General features: G+C 36.3%; 1 long non-coding RNA gene across 1 annotated transcript; it reads right to left on the reverse strand.

Moving 5' to 3' along the window:
- Positions 1-1,220: 1,220 nt before the first annotated feature.
- LOC129489139 (uncharacterized) lies at positions 1,221-20,274 on the reverse strand. Its single transcript, XR_008659912.1, has 3 exons — positions 20,154-20,274; positions 3,326-3,397; positions 1,221-2,165 (listed from the first exon to the last, which is right to left on the reverse strand). It is a non-coding gene; the product is annotated as an uncharacterized lncRNA (long non-coding RNA).
- Between the last annotated feature and the right edge of the window lie 4,641 nt (positions 20,275-24,915).

Consider the following 24,915-nt stretch of genomic DNA (forward strand, 5'->3'; position numbering starts at 1 on the left):
CCTGCTTTGGGAAAAGGAATAGTTGCATTTGGCAAACTCTGCAGAAATGTTAAGTGAGATGAAATGAGGAGAGACTTTCGGATGGGGGCAATTAGTCAGTCTCTTTTTCCTTTCAAGACACTGGGAGGTGTAGATCGAAGGGAAGCACTCACTGATGGGAGGGAAGGTTTGTTGAGGAAGCTCATGACTAAAAGCCTAAGAATAGTAGTTTTTCTATACTGAAATTTTAGGTGCATTTATTAACTACCACTTATGGCAAAAAGGCATTAATTGAGCTCCCATAAAGTGCAAGGAATACTAACAAAATTCAACATGATCCTTGCTCATAGAGATCTCCTGGTGGGGACACTGTGTTGCATGTTGTTTGGGTGGTTTGGTAAGCTATCTGTTCACATGCCTGGCTGGCTGACTGAATGAGGAGTTGACGCCTGTGCACAGAAGAGTGCAGAATGGCTTTGTGGGCATCGAGCACAGAGTCAAGACCAATTAGAACCTCTATTTGCAATGAAATGAGCAGATACATGTGTTTTATATCTGACCAAAAAAAAAAAAAAAGAATATTTAGAAAGCATCTCTGCAGGTGATGTAGTTTTTGTTTGTTTGTTTGTTTTTGGTTTTGGTTTTTCTTTTCAGATAGAGTTTTGCTCTTGTTGTCCAGGCTGGAGTGCAGTGATGCGATCTCGGCTCACTGCAAACTCCGCTTCCCAGATTCAAATGATTCTCCTGCCTTAGCCTCCCAAGTAGCTGGGATTATAGGCACCTGCCACCACACCCTGCTGATTTTGTATTTTTAGTAGAGATGGGATTTCACCATATTGGTCAGGCTGGTCTCGAACTCCTGACCTCAGGTGGTCCGCCCCTCTGCCTCCTAAAGTGCAGGGATTACAAGTGTGAGACGCCGTGCCCAACATAGTTTTAATGCCAGTTTTTGCATTGCATGCTCCATTACTGGAGCCTGTCCCCCGATAAGTACCCGCTTGCCCAGAGCATGGTTATAGAGGCTGCACTGCAAGGGAGACAGTAGTGAGGATGAGCCACTCTGGTCATTTATTTTGGCCACATGGAGGTGAGAGGAAGGAAACATTGTAAGAGGAAACAAGAAAACGCTGATACAAAAATGCTTCTTTTTACTTGTCGGCTGAGATTCCACGTGCAGTGAGGTTTCATTTTCATTACACAAATATTTAAGGAAGACAAATTCCTGACAAGTCACATTAAGAATGTAATATATTTTATTAAATATTAGTATTTCATTAAAGAAAGAAATGGTAATGTCAAACATTACATGAGAAAGAAAAAATAGTTCAATGCAAATGAAAATTTGATCGAATGCATACAAATTAGAAGCATTTTAAAATATGTTAATTAAAATTACAGGCTTTATTCCCAGTTCATGATTTACTATCCTGGAGTGCTGTTCACATGTAATGAAGGAGGTACTATTAAACAAAAGTATTGAAAAATAAAATCCCGTTTACTCACAGGCAGTGGTCAGAATTGAATCACTTTGCTCCAGATTCCAGACTGCAATACTTGGCAGCTGTTATTAAGAGCCTCATGTCCTTTCCTCATGTCTTTGCACAACTCAGTTCTTTTTCTCATTGTTCTCTGCATGCCAACCGTTGCACATCATCATTCCTACATCTGAGTCATCGGCACAGAATAGGGTATTCTAGGTGCAGGTCAGCAGAAGTGTCCTGCAATGGAGCATAACGTTCCTGCTTCATGACATTATGTCCATATTGTAGCTCAAAAGTCTGTTAGTTTCCTTTTGGCTCAAGTCTTCAGACAAACTAATATGTACATAATTTGGCCTCCCATAAAATTGCAACTTTTAGAACTTTGCCAGTATATCTTAACATATTAAAATTTACATACTCTCAAGTAATGACATGAATTATTTATTGTTCCAGGCATTTGAAATCATACAGGTTAGCAAGGAAAATATTTTGTATATTAAGTATATGACATGTATAATTATGTACTAAATTAAGAATGTTATTGTTGCTGTTGCAAAAATACTATATATGATGAGTGTATTAAACAGGGTAAATGCACATAAATTTTTTCTTTTTCTTCCACAGTATAGACCTCCCTTTGAAGATTGGCAACCTGGCAAGGGAGATCATTTTCCAAACTCTTGAAAACGTGTGAGGACTCATGACCTGTTACATCAATGGAACATGAAGAGAATTGAAGTGTTTCACTTCTGCACCAGGGAGCCTAATGGAAGAGGCACCCATCCACTCTCTTTCCTCACCCAACAGCCGGATGGAAGGATACCGAGCCTTTAGGAGAAGGCAAAGCCCTGTGATGGGAGAGGCCTGAGCACCTCACAGTGTGTGGAAGCCAACTCCTCACCAGGAACACATGCAGTGGCCCTATGTGTGCAAGGCATTCATCTCCATTGTTGGAGCTGACCTTTTGGGTTATTTTGTAATGGCAGTTAACATTACCTTGTTAACACAACAGAACACTGTCAAAGGAATGCTCTATGGTGCCAACCCACTATTGCCTTGAAATAGAGATTAATTTACATATCAGTCAGAGGTCTCCAGAGAAACAGTAGCAGTAGGATAGATGTGATCTTCATAGATAGACAGAAAGATAGATAGATAGATAGATAGACAACTAGACACAGATGTCCAGACTACAGACAGACAGAGAGATAGATAGACAATGAGACAGATAGATAGACAGACAGACAGAGATAGATAGATAGATATAGACAGATAGACACAGATAGGTAGAGATAGATAGATATAGAAAGACAATAGACAGATAGACAAATAGACACAGAGACAGACAGATAGATAGATAGACAGACAGACAAATAGAGACAGATAGATAGATAGATGATACATAGATAGATAGATAGATGATAGATAGATAGATAGATGATAGATAGATAGATAGATGATATAGATAGATAGATAGATAGATAGATAGATAGATAGATAGATGATAGATAGATATTTTAAGGATCAGATTGGCTTATGCGGTTGTGGGGCTGGCAAGTCCCACATCTGTAAGGTAGCCTGGCATCTGGGAACTCAGCAGGATTTCTGTGGTAAGGTCTGGAGGCAGATATCATTCTCTTAAGGTCTTTGACTGATTGAATGAAGCTCATCTGTATTATCAAGGATGACTTTTATTTTACTTAAAGTCAATTGATTGTAGCATTTATAAAATACCTTCAGAGCAGCATTTGGTTTAGTATTTGACCAAAGAACTTGATACCATAACCTGGACAAGTTGACACATGAAATTAACCATTGCATCCCCTCCCCAACCGGCTCACACAGAGAGCCAACTCCATCCTTACCTTTGATTAGGTGGGAATGGGCACCTGACCCTGGGAAAATCCAGCTGGGGCCAGCGATGTACATCTTGTGACCTAAAAGGAAAAAAATATATATTGTACCCAAAGTATTTTTTGCAGTAATATCCAATTCGGAAATACGAAAGCTGGGTAAACAACCAGGAAGGCAAAAGGCAGAAGGCTTTGTAACTTTAAGCCAGGGCCAAGACAATCAAACTTACGTAACAATCAGCATTATGAGAAAGCAGCAAATAAAAGGTTTTCAACTACTGAAAAGGGCCTGGCTTCAAAGAGCCTCAGAAATGACATAAGATAAAAATGGAGACACCAGGAAAAAGGATGATGATGCTGTCTCAATGCTAATTGCAGCTTCCATGAAATCTATCGTAATTGAAGCTTTATTTTCAAATAACTTGTATATCCTGAAAGCAACTGCTAGTACCCAACTAGTGATGGCTTGAGTATCTGCTTTTCTTTCAAACAAAAAGCCCTAAGAGAAGCCAATAGGAAAAGTTTGCTAGAGGAAGTGTTGTTTAATGTCAAGTTTGAGAAATAAATGGGTGCAGTAAACAGAGGCAAAATTTCAAACACATTGTGCATTTTCCTCCCATTCCAGTCTGTGCTCCACTTTGCAAGGAAAAAGAGAGGGAAGGTCCAAAAAAGAATTCTAAGGAGGGTATGATTTATGCTGTCAGCAATGGGAAGCCATTGAATACATTCTAATATCTGGGAGATAGACAATACTCTGTTAACACTGATTAATCTTGAGTGAGTACAAGGAAGAGGTCATTCAGTTTTCACTTTTAAAAAATTTTATTTATTTATTTATTAACCTATTTACTTATTTAATTTAATTTTTTTTTTGAGACAGACTTTTGTTCTTGTCACCCAGGCTGGAGTGCAATGGCAAAACCTTGCTCACTGCAACCTCTGCCTCCTGGGTTCAAGCGATTCTCCTGCTTCAGCCTCCTGAGTAGCTAGGACTACAGGTGCCCACCACCACGCCCGGCTAATTTTTTGTATTTTTGGTAGTGACCGGGTTTCACCATGTTGGCCAGGCTGGTCTCAAACTCCTAACCTCAAGTGATTCACCTGCCTCAGCCTCCCAAAGTGCTGGTATTACAGGCGTGAGCCACTGTGCCCAGCCCAGGTTTCACTTTTAAAAATAATTGTCATTGGATTTTCTGTGAAGTAAGCATGCATTTTTTCAGTAAATATAATCAAAACAAAAATTGCATACTTATCTCTGTAAAATATGATACAAAGATAAAAAGTAAAAAAATCACGTGATAAAATGTAAGCAATGCCTTTAGAATTAATGAATGTAGATTCAAAGCAACCAGAATGTCAGATTAGATTTACTTAACATCTTTCTGGAATGTGTGGCTAGATTGTGGTGGTGTAGAGATGCACACAAGCCGAGGCGTGAGTTAGAATTGGTGCCACAGCCTAGGGTGACGCAAGGCCATGGAGAGCCAGTCTTGGTTCTGGGCTTGTCTGGAGGATGACAGATACAAAGCACGTCAGCTAGGCTTAATGATGCTTTCCACCAGCTAGAGTGTGGGAGGAATGACAAACGGAAGCTAAACATGGCGTCCAAGTTCCTGACTTCAGCAATTAAGCTGATATTAATTATTTCTCTCAGAAGATAAATGCAAATGCAAATATGTTATGGATAGCTTACTTCAAAAGAAAATGCAATAGGGTTGTTTTGAATTGAACAAACACATATAAATTCTCAAGTAATTAGGAATAAGAACCGGAATTACAAACGTTTTTAAAACGTTTTAAAAGATTAAGAGAGTCGGCCGGGCGCGGTGGCTCACGCCTGTAATCCCAGCACTTTGGGAGGCCGAGGCGGGTGGATCACAAGGTCGGGAGATCGAGACCATCCTGGTTAACACGGTGAAACCCCGTCTCTACTAAAAATACAAAAAATTAGCCGGGCGCGGTGGCGGGCGCCTGTAGTCCCAGCTACTCCGGAGGCTGAGGCAGGAGAATGGCGTGAACCCGGGAGGCGGAGCTTGCAGTGAGCCGAGATCGCGCCACTGCACTCCAGCCTGGGTGACAGAGTGAGACTCCGTCTCAAAAAAAAAAAAAAAAAAGATTAAGAGAGTTGCCCTCGACAGTGCTCTAAAATTATGGGGGTTTATGGTTGTAATACGAGGAGGGAAGAGAGAATACAACAAGCTGCTCCTTGCTTACTTTTTATTCTTTTCAACAATTCCAGGGAATTACTGGATATTGAGTTGCTTGGATACTACCATGTGAAATGCAGACTTGCTGTGACCCCCATTTAAGTAGTGGAAGTTGGAGAGCTGCACCTCTGGAGTTGGCTGAACCTCAAATCAAACTGCCCGAAACCAGAGCTCTAACGCTGACGAGTTACGTATGTTCTGCTTGCTAGTGTCTTGATTGGAACACATTTCATTTTAAGTCATGTACATTTAACATAAATATTTAATCAAAGTTGTCAAGTGTGCTTTGAAGTATCAGGCAACAGTCATTTCTCAACTCAGGTGTCTAGACTAATCAAACTTTAAGAAAGAGTGCAACATTCAAAATGACACCATCATTTTATTGAATCATTCCAGTTAAATTTGATTTCAGTGCAAAAATCACAACATTTGCTTTTCTCTGATAGAAATGCAGCTCAGAGCTATAATTTTCATTTTGATTGAAGGGTATACAGCTTGTGGTGTTTGGGGCTCCACATGAAGTTCAAAACTATGTAAGTCTCATTCAGACCCATATTCTGTGACCTTTCCTTTCAACTGAGACAGGAAAGGGGAAACTTTTTCGACGCCAATTCTCTACCTCCCCACTTTTGTCAGGCTAAATTTCTGCTCTGCTGAAAGAGATAAATCTTTTGCTAAAGCTGTTGAACTGCACAGATAATACCTCCAAAATATTATTCTCGAAATATCAAGAGAATGATGTTATTGGAGGTTGTATCATCCTTCACTGAGTCCCAGAGTTGAGGTGAAGATTAAGTTAGATGATATACACGGATGCTATTGATGGAATCACTATTAGAAAAAAAGAAACTATAAAAATGTTCAACTTCCATTACAATGTTATTGAAAACAGCATTTGTTTGTTTGTTCCACTAACTTTTCTAAAATTCTTTAAAGAACATATTTGATTATATTGAGATACACACTTTTTGATATTGCCTGACTCATAAAAGAGGTAACTTTGGACATTTTAAAAGTATACGAGTTTTCAGTACTAACAGATTGTTAAAACTGAGTTGCTTTGGTTTGGGGCAGAATTTTTATTAAATAGTGGTAAAAATGAAAATCAAAAGAATGTTTTCAAACCTAAGTAGAGAAGATTTGGTGTAATTTTCCAGCAATAAGTCCCAGGAGAAAGCCTTGCCCAAGATTTAGCCAATGGAGCAATTGCTCACTCAAGGTCTTGGTTTTTTTCCAGCCCAAATGTATTTCTGTGACCAGTGCATGGGCTAGTGTGACAGGAGGCAGCCAGCCAGGTAAAGCTATGACAGTGAAGTAATGACATCAGGTTCAGAGAAGGAAAACTGCATATACTCATATGGAACAACCAGTAAGTAGATCAAATCCCAAACAGCATTATTCACAAGCCACATGCAGAGGACGTATGCAGAGGATGTGCTCAGCATTCGGGCCACATGTTCTATCCTGCCAGGTGCAGACATTCCTGCTCAGTCAATTGAGGTCAGTTGCTTTCCATCAGAGGGGAGTCTGGTCGTCAGGTCCCCAGGAAGTCGTGTGAAATCCACAACAGAAGACAGAAGGTAGGCTGGTGGCATCTGTGGGTTCTAATGTGCAAAACTCTAAAATCCAAATATCTGGAAGTCCAGAATTGTCTGTGTAAGTTTGAGGCAAAGCTGAAGAGGAGATCAAATGACTAAGAGAGGGTAAGCTGGTGTCACGGGGTCAGGAAACGAAGATGGCGTGGCAGTGAGGATGTGTCCTGCAGGGCTGGGGCTGGATGGATGTGGGGCAGAGGAGTCACAAAGCTGGAAATGCACGCAGCCAGAAGATAGGTTTCAAAAGGCGACATATTTTAACATGTGTTATAATTTTGTTGACCAGTTTGAAGCTGTTTTCTTTAAATTGTGTAAGCTTTGGCGGACCCGCTAAACCTAGACACAGCCCTGAGTACGTGTGTCTGGAGAGGATTGGATGTTTGCGGGATGAGAATAAAGCAACTCACATCAGACTATAGCCTCTTAACGGCAAGGCATCCCACCAGTGCCTGTTAACAGCTCGCTTCTGCAGAGACATGATGTGGACATTGACTCTATCTGTAATGTATTTTGTAATTTAAGTTAATATTTAGCATTTTTATCAACCTTGGCTTGAGGACGTTAGGCCACACTGAAATGGCAGATTTAAAATAATGTACAACAATACTAGGCAATTTAGATGAAACATTTTATTTGCCATTATTAAATGTAAAGGAAAGATTGTCTCTTATCCAAAATGCTTAAGACCAGAAGCATTTTGAATTTTGGATTTTTTTTTTATTTTGGGATGTTTGCATTATACTTCCTGGTTGGGTATTCTGAATCCAAAAATCCAAAATCTGAATTGTTCCAATGAGTACTTTTTTTGAGATCGTCTTGTCAGTACTCGAAAAGTTTAGAATTTTGTAACATTTCAGACTTGGGATTTTTGGATTTGGGCTATTCAACCTGTACCAGTTTTGTACCTGCTACTATCCTATGATCTCATATCTCCTCTTCCCTGTGTGGCCAGCAGACTGTGAGTAAAAATCCATGGGGTATTTCTGTGTTCATGAATTTGGGAGATGATTCATCCTAAAAGACAGCTCAAGTCCTCTTCAAGAATCCTCCAGCTTTCTCATTTCCTGAAGTTCTATATATTTTCATTTGCTACTGAAAAAGCAAACTAAATTTTATGATTTGCTGTTTATTGAAGCTTGTGTTTTTCTCTGGAACATTGTTTTATGAGTGCGTGTGTATGCATGGGTGTGTATGGTTTACATGGGTATGTATAGTTTACATTGTACAATTTGCTTGTTGACTTATGTTTGTGTATTTCTATTTTAATAGTTCCATGGAGCAGAGGTCTTAATTATATCAGGCTGATTCATACATTTGACATTTTGTATTTTACACAAACTTAGTGCTAATGGTGATCTATTTTTTTCTTAATTTTAGGTAACTGAAAATTAGATTTGATTTTCCTAGTTCAGAGAGTAACTCCTTTATCAAGTTTGATATAAGGTGTTTCTTGATATCAAATAAAAGTTATTAATATTGGCCTTATACCTTTAGAGAATTAGGTTTTGGAATTTAATAAATATTTTCGAAAATCATAGGTAGATTTTACCGAGTATGTGTATACACAGCCCTATATGATTTTGTTATTGATGCACTTTCTCAATGGCTTATTCCCATGCATTTTGAGAATGAAAGCTTTAGAGGCATTAAAAAAAAAGTAAGCAGCAGAATCCTATTGACTTGTCAGCCAAAGATGAACTCATTTTCTTCAACTCCTAATGCTCACTGACTAAAATCCATTTTTTTTTTTTCAGAAATCAAGGACTAAGGAAGGATGTTTTTCAAGAAACACTGCAAGGTACAGGTTAGAGAACATTTAATCAATCCGATGATTGGAGATAATCCTATTACAACAACAATCTTATCTTGGTTGTTTCCTAACAGGAATGAAAGAAAATCTGAGTGAAAAACACTCCCAAAATTTAAATGATAAACTTACATTTATTGAAATAGTAACTCAAAAAATGAATCGAAATTGATGGGTATTTTGTACTAGTTGCTAAGGATACAAAGATGATTAAAATAAACTCATTTTAAAATCTGTTAAACCTGTAAAATAAAATAGATTAAAATCTGTTCTTTGAAGAATTAGATAAATATGCAAAATAATAATTAGTATAGGAAAAGTGATAGTTTTGGGTTAGGGCAGGTGTGTAGGGGAGCACTTCTCAATTTTTTTCTCTAGGTTTCTCACTTACTCTCCAAATGTCAGTGTGCCTCAGGATCTTATCCCTGGCCATTTTCCCTTTACAGACTATCAGCAAGTCTTGTGTGAGATTAGTCTTAATTGGCAGCTATAAGCTGAGAGTGTCCACATCTTTATCTCCAGCCCAGATTCCCTGCTAAGGACCAGCCCCACATATTCCACCTTGCATTAGCCATCTGCCAAGTAGACAGCCAAGACCCCTTTCATGTTCGTAATGGAGAAACAGAACTCATCATGCCCAATTCTTTCTCTCAAATTTATGTCCTCTCTGGTCTCAATAATTTATTCATTCTACACAAACACACACACACACACATGAATGCACACGTGCACACATATATAACTTAAGTCAGATCCAGAATGATTTATTAAGAATAAAAGTTTAACAGAACAAAATATGCATTCATGGAGCTTATAATTTTTTTACACACAAAACTAAATTTTCAGTCACTATTCTGATAAATAATTTGAATTGTGGAGAGTTCTAATCAAGACTAATCAAGACAAGTAATAGTCATCCAGGTTACTTAGCCGACATATTACTAGCTTTGATGGGGAAGTGAAGAAAGAACTCTTTAGTAAGTTATATTCCAGTGATCAATCATCCCCCATCATATTTTATTATAATTGCATCCCTTATCATATCTGTGATTATCTTGATAATTTATTTGTTTACTCCAGTCGTTCTCAAAGTGTATCCCATGTATTCATAACACTTTCTATAGGTTTACAAAAATTGAAAACAATTTTTAATTATACTAAGCCATCACAGTCTGCGATGGCTCAGTGCATGTCAGTGCAGTGGCAGCAAGCTGTACTAGCAGGTCATTGAACTCTTCATTGGCAATACTAGCAGTAAAACAAACAAATAAATACATAAAACCAGTTTTACTTAAGAATGTCTGTTGGCTGTGAGTGGTGGCTCACGCCTGTAATCCCAGCACTTTGGGAGGCCGAGACAAGTGGATCACCTGAGGTCAGGAGTTCGAGACCAGCCTGACCAACATGGCAAACTCTAAAAATACAAAAATTAGCCAGGCATGGTGGCATGCACCTGTAATCCCAGCTACTTGGGAGGCTGAGGCAGGAGAATCGCTTGAACCTGGGAGGTGGACTTTGTGGTGAGATGAGATTGTACCACTGCACTCCAGCCTGGATGACAGAGCAAGACTCTGTCTCAAAAAAAAACCAAAAAAAACAAAAAAACAAAAGAATGTCTCTTGATGAAGCACAAAAAGTTAATTTCACTGTATTTTGAGCTATTAGTACCTGTATTATTAATGTTCTGTTCTATGAAATAGGAAGTCTATGTTAAGTACTTCCACAGCATACCAGAGTATGATGGAATTCTCGAGGAAAAGTGCTTGTGAAATTAAGTTGTGAGCTGGACTAGAGACTTTTTCATAAAAAATTATCTTGGCTTGAATAAAGCCAAGATTCTTTATTTCTTGAGAATGAATAAAATGAGCCTATCATAAAACTGATGGTATTTTGTTGCCAATAATAAAATTAAAGCTTTGTATCTGCTACCATTGACAGCTTCCCAAGATTTAAAGTCTTTTTGATGATATTTGAGATGATACTAACAAATGCGATTATATATAGTGTAATCAAATGTGTCAACATTTGGAAGATCTTCATAAACCTGTGATTCATTATTTTGCAGATGACTAATACATGATATTACAGAATCATGAATGGGTAAAAGATCCATTCAAAGTGCCAGATGAAAGGATTTGTATATAACAGAGTCTGGAAAGATATGACTTCAGATCCCACATTGCAATTCATTTTTATGAAGCTGCCTCCCTTCAGTGTAATATCAAAGAATAGCTGAAAGGCTATTAAAATATGCCTACCTTTTCCATGGTAGATCTTCTTTATACACTTCATCCAAAACAACATGTAACAATATTTAACGCCAACACAGATATGAGAATCCAGCCATTTTCAATGAAAGTAGATGTTACAAAGATTTGCAAAAATGTAAAACAAAAACACTCTTTTCATTGTTTTAATTTTTTAAATGGAGTTATTTTTTCATAAAAATATTTTCATGTTAATGTGTAATTACTTTCCTGTTATGTAGAAATAAATAAATAAAATCTTAAAATGCCACAGTGTTAATTCTGACTACAGTAAACATCAGTGGATATAACTCACATAAACAAAAGTTTTGATGAGATCTCAATTTTTAAGAGTATAAAGTGGCCCTCAGTCCAAGGAGTTGGAGCAGTGCTCACTGGCCAAATATGCTGTCTCTCCCCATTAGAAGGTAAGGATCATGAGAACAGGGATCTTGCCTGACTGCCACCACTTTTATCTCCACTTTGTGGAACACAGCTGGCAAATAGCACTGAGAAGCATTTCCTCTGCAGCTGTCCATGCTTGCACATCTGGTTTTAATTCACCACACCCCAGTAAATACTGACCTGAAGGCCAGCAGCTTCTTTCCAGCTGTTGGCTGAGTCATTTTTACATGCCATGTCCAGGCCACTCAAATATCTCTTCTTCTTCCCTGGCCTAATCAAGTTATCACAGAGCACATGAAAGCCAGGAAAGAAGAGATGATATTTTAAAGTTCTACAAATATTATTTCTTTATTTAGGAAAAATGTACTTGCTGATGATCAGCCACAAAAATGGAATCCAAACTTGATTGGAATACTTTAAATTACCCCACAGTTTTTAAGCATAGGGTCCTGGCAGAACTTTTAAGAGTTAAATATATCTGCCAATTTCTTTGTCTAATTATATTGAAGATCGTATTTACTTTTCCTACCCTTGTATATTGTGGATTTGTAAGGACTGCCTTTCTAAGAGTTGTCACTTCTTATCAGTTGAAACTTCAGAAATGGTGTAGGCTCTCTTAATATATTCCTATTGAAAATTACTCTGCAGTGGTGTTGTAATCCACAATTAATTGTTCACAATTTGATTTGGGATCCACAGGAGGAAAAGGTGAAACATGACTTCTAAGTAGTTATGTTTACCATTATGGCTTAATGACGTGCGTTAGCCATACAGATGCAAAAGTGACATAATCTAGGGACCGGATTCTAGTACTTTATGCATAGAAGCAGCCAAGTGATTCTCATTAATGTTTATAGAAGTCAAACCCACTGTAAACCTTAAGGCAATGACTACAACATATTGCCTGGTGTTCTTACAAGTAAATACCATCTAAGAGAGAGTAATTTGGCACATGAATTTCAAAAATGACTTGTTATTCATGTGAACACCCACTGGAGATCAAAGCGCATTTAAGCACAAATAAAAGTTTCTTAGTTTTAACTAGTAGTTAGGAGTTTTTAAAAGCTGTAACTCAATAGAGAATGTTTAAGCAGAATGATGATCACAAAAATAGTAGCACATATCTGCTGCAGTGACTAAATATATTTAGGACCTAATTCTTTTTCCTTAAATCTGAAATATTGACAGATTTTCTACTATGTACTTGAGAATGAGAATAGTACTACAAATAAGTTGCTAAGTGTAAGGATGATTATTTTTTGAATGTCTATCCTAGAAAGCTAAAAAGAACAGAAACAAAGTCACAAATATAACTGTTTATAAACTGTGTACTTAAAAGGAAATTTGATTCTGTCCTTTGGCCTGGCTGGGAATAAGCTGGGAAGCTGTTACTCCATCCTAACAACAAGTGAAAAGCTGAATGAACTGAAAATCAACAGCCCTTCTTAGACCCACAGAAAAGTGAGGTCTCAGGACAAACCACTATGCTGAAAGTGGAGAAACAGACAAACAAGTAATGTGAATCACAGCATAGCAAAGCGGAAATCTCTGTAGGAAACAGTACCAGGTACTTCACATTATACTTTCAACAAAAAATTACAAGGCATACTAAAAGGCAAAACATACAGCTTGAAAAGGCAGAACAAGCATCAGAACCAGACTCAGATATGGCAGGGGTGTGGGAATTATAAGATTAGGAACATGAAAGAATAATGTTAAAGGCTTTGTTGGAAAAAGTAGGCAACATCCAAGAACAGATGGGCAATGGAAGCAGAGAGTTGGACATTCTAAGACAGAATTAAATAAATTCTAGAATCAAAAACACTGTCACAGAAAAATTTTAAATGCTTTTAATGGGCTGGACATGGCTGAGGAGAGAATTTTCATACTTGAAGATATGTCAGTAAAAACTTCCGAAATTGAAAAGCAAAGCAAAAAAAAGACTGAAAAAAAAAATAGAATATTAAAGGATTTGAGACAATTACAAAAGGCGTAACACACAAACACAGGGAATGCAAGAAGAAAGAAAGAGAAAAAGGAACAGAAGAAATATTTGAAATAATAATGACTAAGAACTTCACCAATTAATGTGACACCAAACCACAATTTCAGGAAGTGGAGAGAATACCAAGTAGGATAAATGCCAAGAAGAAAAAAAGTACAAAAAGAGAGAAGGAAAAAGCCCTACACTTATATTCAGGCATATAATATTCAAACTGTGGAAAATCCAAAATAAAGAAAACATACTGACTGAAGCCAGAGGGAAAAACATCTTATTTATAGAGGAGTAATTATAAGAATTACATCTGACGTCTCAGAAACCAGGCAAGCAAGAAGAGAGAGAGTGAAAAATTCAAAGTATTGAGGAAAAACCACCAGCCTGTAATTCTGTACCATGCAAAATTACCCTTCAAAAGTGAAAGAGAAATAAAAACTTTCTCAGACAAACAAAAACTGAGGGAATGTATTGTCAGTAGACCTGCCGTGCAAAAAGTGGTTTTTAAAAACATTCTTTAGAGAGAAAAAATATTATACAGATCAGAAACTTGGAGCTACATAAAGAAAGGGAAACTTTAGGGAAGAAATAAGTGAAGATAAAATAAAATCTTCTATTTCCTTATTTTCAATTGAGCTAACAGACAACAGTTTGTTCAAAATAATAATAACTGATATATTCTATGATTATAGCTTATGTGTAAGTGAAATGAATGAGGGTAGTGATACATGGCATGGGAGGGAGGAATTAGGAATATAATGCTCTAATACACATATGAAACATGTAAAATAGAACGTCTCTGTATTATAATATTCCTTTAACACAAGAAAATGTGCAAGGTGTTATAGGAGAGTTAAACAGCTAGAAGTAATTTAAATTGGGTGGCTAGGGAGGGCCTCTCCAGGGAAGGGTATTTAGGATGAGACTGGAAGGATGCATCAGTTAGCCAGATGGAGAGCTATGAAGAGTGTTGTGAGCAGAAGTAAGAGAATGTGTCAAGTACCATGCATTTTGCCTCATGAGAGACACTGAAATAGAAAGAAGCTGTGAGATAGAGAAAAGGAGCCCAGGGCAAGCTAGAGAAGGAGGTCGATTCAGTTCCCGCGAGGACTTTTAGGTGATGGGATGTTGGTGCGTTGGATTTTATGAGATGTGCTAACCTGGGGTACGACATGATCTTAGTTATATTATAACATAATTATGTTTGCTATGTGGAGGATTGATTAACTGTCACAAAGCAAGATTGAAACTACAAGGAACAATTAAGAAGCTACTGTGTAGTTTCTGTGAAAGATAGTGGCTATTTGCTCTAGGTACTTAGAAGTGGTGTGGAAAAAAGTGAATAGATTTACACACACATATACCTGACATAAAAACAGAATGGTTATTTCTTGGCTTATAAATTTCTAGCCATATTAGTTTTACTATAACATTGGCATAAAAGAATCAGGTGACGAAGATCAAATTTGAAAACTCTAGAGCATGCTCAGGCCTTGTCACAAAGTAATGGTAAAGAATACTTTGTTCTCTAACAAAATAACTGGAACTTTCAGTTTGGTTGTAATTTCAGTAGCATACGTTCTAAGTAAAATTTTCTTTCCAGATAATCTCTGAAATCATCTTTTCTTTCTTTGAAAATTTGTCCTTTAAAACTCTATTTCAAGGTTCTTTCTCATTTTCTTCTATTGGTGACATGGCCTCATTTTCTGTCAAGGAACCAACTGTTCTAAATTTCTTGAATCCCTGGCAATGTCTTTGAATCTTTCCTATTTGTCATCTCCAAATTTAACCATTTACCTTTATCTTCATATGTAGCTGTTACCACATACCTTCAATGCATTTTTAAATGATATAGTACTTTGCTTAAGTCCATGCTGCAATAAATACCCTGGTACATGCCCCCGATGCACTTGTGCAAAACATCCCTAGGGTATCTCACTGAGTAATTCTCAGCTGGCAGCCATGTGCTCCAGGAATTCAGAAAATACTATCTTGCTGTCTCTGGCTTCCGTTAGTATATTGGGAAGCTCATTGTTGGTCTAATCGCCATTCTTTTACGGAAAATCTCTGTTCTCTTGGCTGTTTTAAATGATTTTCTTTGCTTTGCTTGTTTTGTAGTTTTATTCTGTTCTTTCATGTACCTGGTGTGATGTTTGTTAGCTCTCCTGAATTTAAAGATTCATTTTGCTCATTAATTCTAAACAATTCTCACGTGTTACCTCTTAGACTATGATCCCACTCCACCCCTAACCTTTTTCTCTCCTCCTAAAACTCGGATCAGTAGTATGTTTGACCTTTTCATTTTCTCTCCTATACCTTTCCACCTGTCTTTTATATGTTTATTTCCTTATATTTTGGTTGCCTTCTACATAATTTCTTCAACTCTAACTTCCAGTTCAGTAATTGTCTCAGATGCTGTTTATTATATTGCTAGACATTCTGCTATGCTCTATTCCTAGTCTGCCTTTTCATTTTTAATCAAAACCTTTGTTCATTTAAAAGTCATATTAAGGAATCTTACTGCATAATCTATAACTGATCACTCAAAAACCTTCTATGAAGCTCAACCGTAAAGAAAAACCCATAGATACACCGAAAATAGAATATCCTTACAGCTGCCTCAGAGGAAAGTCCTGTGTACAACCTCTGCCCACAGAATTAAATTCTGACCCTTCCACTTACTAGTGAGGTGATTTTGAAAAATTCCTTGACCATTCTGAGTCTTAGTCTTAATATCTGTATAAGGTAGTATTAGTTCCTATCTCCAAAGAATGTGGTGATGATTAACTTAGCAAACATACTTAGTATTCAGAACAGAAGGTGGAAAACAGAAAAAAAGGAAATATGAGGAAAAAGAATCAACAACTGATTTTTTTTAAAATCTCATTTAAAAACTACAGATTTCTCTAACAATGGCTCATTGGCTCTATTAGGCATTAGAAATAACTACATAGCAAATCACTAACAGAGGAATAATTGAGTCAAATTGTGAATAACTCATTACTGCAGAAAAAATTAAATTGAAATTTTTAGAAAAAGCTATATGACAAAAAAATTGCCCTTTATTACAATGTGAGAATATCTGAAACATTTAGATGGGAAATCAATAATACATGCTAAATCAAGCCATTGCTGTGGCTGCTCACAATCCCATACTGAGGTAGCATGCCTCTATGTGGGTTCTGGAAAAGAGGTTTGTTATCCAGTAGTGATGACAGCCAGGGGCCCCAGAGAAGGGAGAGACATCAAATGAGAAATGCATCCTCCACATATGAGCTGGGAAATGGGCCTCAACCCTGCAATTGTTGTGGTTTGCCCCAATTCAGCTGTGCTGGACATTAGAAGCAGGGGCCAGACACCTCATATCCACTGGGAATGTAACTGAGTCCGCTTTGCAAGAACCTCAACTTTAGATTCAAACAGCACAATTATCAAAATAGAAAACAAAGTTAAAATTCTTCCCAAAACAAATACCCTGCCCAGATGGTTTTATAGGTGATTTTTTTAACCAAACATCCAACACGCAAATACTTAGAATTTTATGTAAATTCTTCCAGAGAATAGAAACAAAAATACTCAGCAATTTTATGAATATAAAAGATGCCACCCTTAGGTACTTAGTGTGAGGCATTTATTATGTCTGTGTCCCAGTAGAAATATAAAAGAATATTTGTGGCAACATTGGTTGCCATGGCCTCAAGGTGAAACAGTTCAAATGTCTAACAACCGATGAATAAATTTTGGCTTATTGACATAATATATCCAGAGTGGAAAATGGTGAATCAAAGCTAGACATCAGCCTGGACAAGCTCAGAAATCTAATGCTGGGGAACAGAAAAAGAAAGTCACAGAAGGGCTGGGCATGGTAGTCCCAGCACTTTGGGAGGCTGAGGGAGACAGATTGCTTGAGCCCAGAAATTCGAGACCATCATGGGCCACATAGCAAGATCCCTTCTTTACAAAAAAATACAAAAAATTAGCCGGGCATGGTGGCATGCCCTGTAGTCCTAGCTATTCAGGAAGCTAAATTGGGGAAGATTGTTTGAGCCCAGGAGGTCAAGGCTGCAGGGAGTCCTGATTGTGCCACTGCACTCCAGCCTGGCCTGGGTGACACAGCAAGATCCCGACTTGAAAAGAAAACATACAAAATGACTGCTTTATTGTAAGGTCAAACCAGGCAAATCTGAACAACATATTGTTTAGAGAATCATTTATAGGTGGTAAAACCTTTAAGGAAATTCAGGGGAGTATTTCAGAGGAACCTAGGCTAGCAGCTATTTGCCTCAGGGTGGGGGTGGGGAGGTGATGTGATGTAAGGCGTGCAGGGCAGGTTTTAAAAGAACTGGTGACATCATTTCTTTAGATGGATACATTGGTTTTAGCACCATTCTTTAAGCTTAAAATATACTAGATAAAATATTTTGTAATTTTGATATATTTAATAATTAAGAAATAATAAAAGCTAGAGGACATTTGAAGGAAGCAATTTAGACAGTTATTCCATATGTCATTATGATATTATTACGATGGCTCCTTAGTCATTCATGTTCTGAAATTCAAAGTATTTTTAATTTCTTCAAAAGTAAAGACAAATAAAAAATGTTTTGCTTATACAATTGGCTGAACAATTTGGAATATCTTTGCAGAGTGGTTTTAATTCAAATTCAAATTAAGTGGATTAACTGTGTCCTCTCTCACAGATAAATACTTCCTTTATTTCCTCCATGTTGTACTCTAAGCATTTAAACTATTTGCTTTCAGAAAGCTATTATCTTTCTTGGCATGATAGACAATTTCCAAATATTCCTGGTCATATTCGTAGATTTGAATGGGCCCAATTGACATCCACATCTTATGTGTCTTCTGAGATATTAACTGAAGCTTGCTTCAATCTCTGACTCTACAGAGAATTCCAGTGGATGTCAAATGAATGAACTGGATAGAAATGCAATCATTTAACAGTGAGCCAAAATAGGCCCTTTCCCTGAAAGTGATTTTTAGAAACAGTGTTCTCTGAAGCAGAACATTCTGGAGTATTATGTCCCTTAAAGCATTTGGGTCCTTCAGCTTAAATGCGTATCTCTCCTCATAAGCCATTACATACCTTAAAATTCTGGAGTGCAAAAACTTGTTGCTTATAAATAGCATATTTATGTGTTAAATATCTGCAGCTTATGGGCCTTCATTCCTTTTTTATTCTTATTGCCCCGAAGACAATTTCTAAAATGATTTTAGAGATATGGAGTAGTAAATGAGGTATTCCTGAGAGAGAGCCTGAAGTGAAAGCAGTTTAGTTTGAAATGTCCCAAGTAATCATTTGGTTTTATATGTGTGCTTCAAGGTAGGTTAAGGTGGGACAAGAGAATGAGCATTTGCTCTTGCACCTGTAATTAAAATGGCAGAATCTCAGAGTTTCCTGGAATAGAATCTCATGTCAAGTTACTAAGAAAAATATGGTGCACTTTTGGCATTACAAGCCAGCTATTGACAATGTGATGCAGATTTTGAATGAACAATTTGTTTTGTATTTCAACATAATATGCTTATAAAATCACAAACTATTTGTATTAACAATTAAAATATTAGTTTCAGAATTTATTCATTTTCACATATATTAATTTTTCAGTGATTAGCACTTAGCTTTGGTTCCTGCTTTTCAGCTTGCTAATTGGTCCAAAATAAAATCAGGATTTAATGAAAACTATGTTCTTAACATAATGGTTTGAAGTATGTGATTTTCTTCTGGTTAAAACAAAAGAAGAGAAATCTTATGTGAACAATCTATGGTCTGAAACATTTACTATGGTTTTACCTTAAAATAATGTAATGGGTTACTGTGTCTACTTCAACAGCTGCCTTGAGGCTTTGTTTGTTTGTTCAAATGGCTACCATCAGTCAAAGGAGACAGGCATAGTCAGCTCATTACAGCCTTAGCTGATGTACTAATGTAACTTCTAAGTTGGCTTAACATCAAACTTTCGAAATGCTTAGCTATTAAACAATAATTTTTTCTTAGCTGTATTTAGAAAAAAATGAGGATTTTGATCCTTTCTATATGGAAATGATGAACTTTAGTAGAAGAAAATTCTTCTTATTTATTTACAATTACTAAACTCTACTGCTTGTAAAACTTCAATTGGAAAATAATGTTTAAATCTTGTAGGTAGATATCTGTATGTGTATTTCTGTATTTGAATATGTGTATATATATGCATAATGACAGAATAAAGTAATTTAAATTTAAAATGTAACATAGATATGTAATATATAACAAACATATAAATATGAATGTAAATATAATAGATACATAAATGACATATATACAAACATAAATATAGCATACACATATAAAATATATGTAAATACATATAAAATAAAAGTATTTTTTACATATAAAATACCTTAAAAAGATTTTGCTTCAGGCTAAAGATTTTATATGAGTATTTATATTTCTACCTTTCTAACTTTAATATATTTAAAGTGACAGTTCTTTGCTATTTTTATATAATTTTTGAGTATTAATTTACCATTAATGTGTTATTTTCTTGGTATCTGTAGTAAGAAATATATATAGTGGTCTTTACCCTCAGGTCTTTATCCTGAGATAGAGTTCTTAAAATCCTTGCAGTAGGGGTGCTGGAGGAATCATTTGTTCTGTATTTGTTCTTTAATCCTAGTTTCTGACACAGAGCTCCTTTGTAATGTACTGAGTGACAAAAGCATCTTTTGTTCTAACAGGGTGGCTCTCAGTGGGCTCCTGGATAGCCTTAGAGTGAGGGCTGGCTTCCCAGGGAACAAACCACCTGTGTAATGAGGGGGTTGGAACTTCCAGCCCCACCTTCTAATCTCTAGGAAGGGGAGAGGAACTGAAGGTTGAGTTGATCATCAGTGGACAATGATTTAACCAACTATGACTGCATAATGAAACCTCCATAAAAACCCAAAAGGCTGAGTTCAGAAAGCTTCCAGATTGCTGAACACATAGAGATGCCTGGGGTTGGCTCCAATTCAAAAAAGGGCATGGAAGCTCTGCTTCTCCCCACATTTCTTGCCCTGTGCATCTCATCTGTCTCTCTGGCACCTGAATCCTTTGCAATGTCCTTTATGATAAATGGGAAAATGTAAGTAAGTGTTTAGCTGAGTTCTCTGAGTTGCTCTAGCAAATTAATGGAACCCAAGGAAGGGTCCTGGGAACCCAGGTTTATAGCTGGTCAGTCACAAGCTTGGGACTGTCACCTGAAGTGGGGGCAACCTTCTGGGGCTTAGCCCTCACTTGTGGGGTCTGGAGCTTCCTCCAGGTAGATAGAGTCAGAATTGAACTGAATCACAGGACACCACGCTGGTGTTCACAGAAGCATTGCCTGTGCTGGTGGGAGAAACCCTCACATACATTTTGGTAACCAGGTAAAGTGTTGCATTGAGTGTGATTGACTGTGTAAGAATGTAGGGGGAGAAACAGGTTTTCTGTGTGTTTTTTTCTTCAAATTAATTTAGTATGAATGCGTAGACGTGTTATTTCATTGAAATTTTTCCTATGTTTCTTCTGAACCCCTGAATTAAATTAAATGTCAACTATATAGACCAGCTCTATGTGAAAAAGTTAAGTGCCATCCAATATTTCTTCTGCCTCTCTGCTGTCTCAGACAATCGATCCTGCCATCCCTCAGGAAACTTTAGACAGGGACTATGAGAGTCATGCCTTGTGAGCATTTCCCTAAGTTTCTGTTGTATGCATAATTATAAGGCCATCTAAAACACGTGTACTCGTTTTAGAGGAATCTGTGGTTAAAAAACAGAACATGTAGAATCTGTTCTTTTCACTGAGCAATAATTTTAATAATCCAAAAGAACACTGACAGGTGGGGTTTGGAGAATAGCAGACTGATGTCCCCGATTTTCAGGAGAGCATATTGCTGACACCTAATCAGACACCCATGACAGAGCTGGGCATGTTATCATCACACAGAAATACACTTGAAGTGATTTTTAATTTGGGGTGTATTTCCTACACTGTTGAACTTAAGTAACCCCTCAGTTGAAATGTTTAGCATTATGTGGAATATTAAGTGTCAGTGACTCAAGAGTATTTTAGATTGCGTTTATTATAAGTGAGTTCTAACTGCCATTCAATCTTGTAATAGAGCTCTCATTTTAATTATTTGTACTTCGCTCTGTACAAAATAAATAAATATAGTTTCTAGTTATACTAAAGCAAATTTTATGTCTAAATAATTTGTATATTGACCTATGATTATATTTATAACTGTTTAGAGACGTGTAATACAGTAATTTTACCATGTGTATAATAAACATTTGTTTACAAATGGAAAACAACAAAATGTATGGGTTTTAAAATAAAAATAAAAAACAAGATTTTTGTTTTACCTTAGTTATCTTTCTTCTTTCCTGTATTTTTTGTGAGTTTACCAGTGATAAAGTGAATTCTCCGAATCTTCCTTGTAAAACACTTTTTTAAAGTACTATATACTTCTAAAGAGGCTTTATATATTTATTCTATTTTCATCTGTGCTTATTTATTTATGAAACACATGAAAATAGATATAAAAGAAAAGGCATTAGTGTAAAAACTGTTATGAATTTGCATGAGTGGATATGCACTTCATTGTTTTAACAAGAAAGGTATAAGCTTTTGTTTGTACATTTGTGGTTGCTTTTTGCCATTAAGGCTAAAGTATAGGATGTGGTGTATTCTGTTACTTGGCTCTCACATATCCTTTTGTATAGCATCCTGTATGCTGAGAACAGGTTTTGCAGACTGGAGTTCATGACTCCTGGAACCTGGAAGTGGCTATGGCCAAGAGCACGTCGTAGGGTAAAGGCTGGGCTGGTGGACACTGCCTTCCACCATAACCTCCAGACAAATCACTTTATGTGCAGATTTGTTGACTTTCTGAAGGTGAGTGAGACAGAGTTAAGTGATTCTTATTCTTACACTGGTATCATTGAAGTCAACTGTTAATCTCCAATTCAAAAACATAATATTTTAGCTTTATTTGCCCTGCCCGGTCAGTTGTCCAAATGGTAATGTTTCAATCCTATGTTTTTTCTTCTTGGTTATTTTCCTAATTATGATTGATTTTATACTTTGAATCTATGTGCAGCTCCGAGAAAATGTTTTACCAAGTGGGAAATTTGTAAAATATACTAAAAATTCATAAATAATTTATGACTGTTTTGTAGCAATGTAATCATTCAATACATGAGATAACTGCCAAATACTTGTTTTATTCTTTTGTTCTCTTTCTTTCTTTTTCTTTGTCCCTGCAAAATTATCATTTAAATATACTCTTACTTCTGTTTATAAAATATAACACACATTTATTTTGGAAAGATTAGAAAATAAAGAAAATATAATAAGCCAACATTTTTATCCAAAATCCCTTCACTCAGAGAACCTCTGAAAACATTTTGTTTAGAGCTTTTCAGTTTTTCTCCCTTTAAAATACACATGGCTCTCACAGTACCTTGTAATTTCATGTCTATATTCAGCTTTATTCATACAACAACATAGCATGAGAACTTTCCCCTGTATTTATATATCACAAGAGCTAGTTTTGCACAGAATTTAACTAAGAATTCTCCTCTTACTGGATTATGATGCTATTTTACAGTTTTAACAACTTTCAATAATATGAAATTAATCATGGTTCATAAATTATCCTGTGCATATTCAATACTTAGGCTGTGTCTTGAGATATTAAATTATTGAATCAAAGTGCATGAACATTTTAAAGAATTTTTATATATATTAACATGTTGTCTTACACATGTGCACACCTACACATAATAGCATACAATTTCATCAAGAAATTGGTCATTTCATCAACCTCTACTGAACACCAAAAACGACGTCTACTGTATATTAAAAGCAAAAAGGCACAGTCAATTTAGAAATTAGGCCTAATGAGCCCATTAACCAAATGGGCATTAATTTGGTTCTAAACTTGCTAGCAAGCAACAAATGGCACAGGGCAACCTTATGACAATATAATTTATGATGCCAGAGACAGAAATTCAATAGGAATTCTTAGAAGGTAATCTTTCTAAAGAAGCTAAAAATGATTATACATATTTATTATTGATACAAGCAGTTTTTATTGGGTGGTTTCTTTTAAAAATCATGAATATGGAGTGCTGGAAACAAGTTTAAATGTAATTCCATAAAATTAATTTTCCAGAAGGTCTATGTAGTTTTCTCAAATTGCCCATATTGCTTTTGGTCTCTAAAGACAGGTATGTAAAAAAGTAAATTTTAGGATACAGTGCAAATGCAGATGGGTTGAACTTTCTTTCAAAACCTTGTCTTCGAAAAGCATGTCTCAACTGAGCTTCTCTTAAATAGTGGGTGATGGTGAGTCAGCGATTATACACTGTATTTTCAATGGAATCACAGAGTAAATTTATGTATAGGGCTTTTTTTTAACATAAAAGAAAGGAGTGATGTAAAAAAAAAACATTTTACAACTCAAGAAGACATGAGTTTCATCATCTTTGTTCTCAGAAAGAAAATGCATGTACACAAGACAAAGACAAGAACATGATCCTTTTTTTAAAACACCGCTGGGCTTTGGCTGCAGATTCCAATATAGAGCTTGTGAATTAGATAGCTCAAGTGGACAGAGCTTTTTGCCAAAATAGAGGTGTCCTAGAAGTATAGCAACCAGAGAACTAGGTGGTCTTTTGTTTTTCTTCATGCTCTACTGACCTCAATCTTCTCTCTTACAATGTTGGTGTTTAAAAAGTATTGTAGAATAGGAAAAGAGCTCAAGAACAAAACAGCAGGTGTATACAATTCTCAGACTCACACATCTGGGGCTTTCTCTATCATTTACATATATACTTTGCAAACAGTTCTTTTAACATTGTAGCCAGCCTTCATTCAAAAGATTTTTAGGTAATTTAAAAACAAATTATAGTGAGAAGGGGATGACACCAGAGTATCAGCAATATTTTATCGGAGCAGAAGGGTTTAATTGGCCCGTCTACATATTACTCCCATATTATAGATTCCATATGTATAGAAATGTTATTAGGATTACTCTCTATGGAATCAAAGGTCAATAAAAAGCCAGTAATGTTACAGATCCTTTAATGTTATTCCTTATAAATAGAATGTTCTGAAGTAGAACGATGTGTCTGAAGCTATTAATTCCTTATGTGTCACTGATGATGTGACAATCATCATGCATACCTATTATTTTAAAACAAGGCAGCATCAATTTATTTCTTTTCTTGTCATAATGGAGGAGAAGAAAAGATAAGATTCTCTTAGAGAAGAGAAATTGTCATCTATATATCTTCTAATATATACACAAATTTATAAAT

Source organism: Symphalangus syndactylus, chromosome 9 (assembly GCF_028878055.3).
Source record: "Symphalangus syndactylus isolate Jambi chromosome 9, NHGRI_mSymSyn1-v2.1_pri, whole genome shotgun sequence".
Taxonomy (NCBI): domain Eukaryota; kingdom Metazoa; phylum Chordata; class Mammalia; order Primates; family Hylobatidae; genus Symphalangus; species Symphalangus syndactylus.